Below are 437 nucleotides of genomic sequence, written 5' to 3'. Positions count from 1 at the left end.
CAGGCTCTTCTCAGTGATAGCAAATGACAGGTCAATGGGAGCAAGCTGGAGCATAGAAGGTTCTATGTGAACATGAAGAAAAACTTCTTTACTGTGAGGGTGCCAGAGCATGGCCCAGGCTGCCCAGAGAGGTTGTGGAGTCTCCTTCTCTGCAGACATTCAAAACCCGCCTGGCCGTGTTCCTGTGTGACCTGGTCTGGTGATCCTGCTCTGGCAGGGGTTGGACTGGATGAGCTTTCGAGGTCTCTTCCAACTCCTAATATTTTGTAATTCTGTGATTCTGTGAAGAGTTCTACCTCTCTTTTTAATTGTACCCACTGTTGACCTGGTGGAAGAAAAATATGCATGCCCTCATGTTAAATTTCACCTACTTCCCATCCATGATTATCCCAAAAATATTCTTTTTTTTTTTTTTTTTGTCCTCTTTATCAATCCAG

This window comes from Mesitornis unicolor, unplaced genomic scaffold (genome assembly GCF_000695765.1).
Source record: "Mesitornis unicolor isolate BGI_N332 unplaced genomic scaffold, ASM69576v1 scaffold39943, whole genome shotgun sequence".
Lineage (NCBI taxonomy): Eukaryota > Metazoa > Chordata > Aves > Mesitornithiformes > Mesitornithidae > Mesitornis > Mesitornis unicolor.
The sequence above is the reverse complement of the archived record's forward strand: the minus strand, read 5'-3'. Positions refer to the sequence as shown.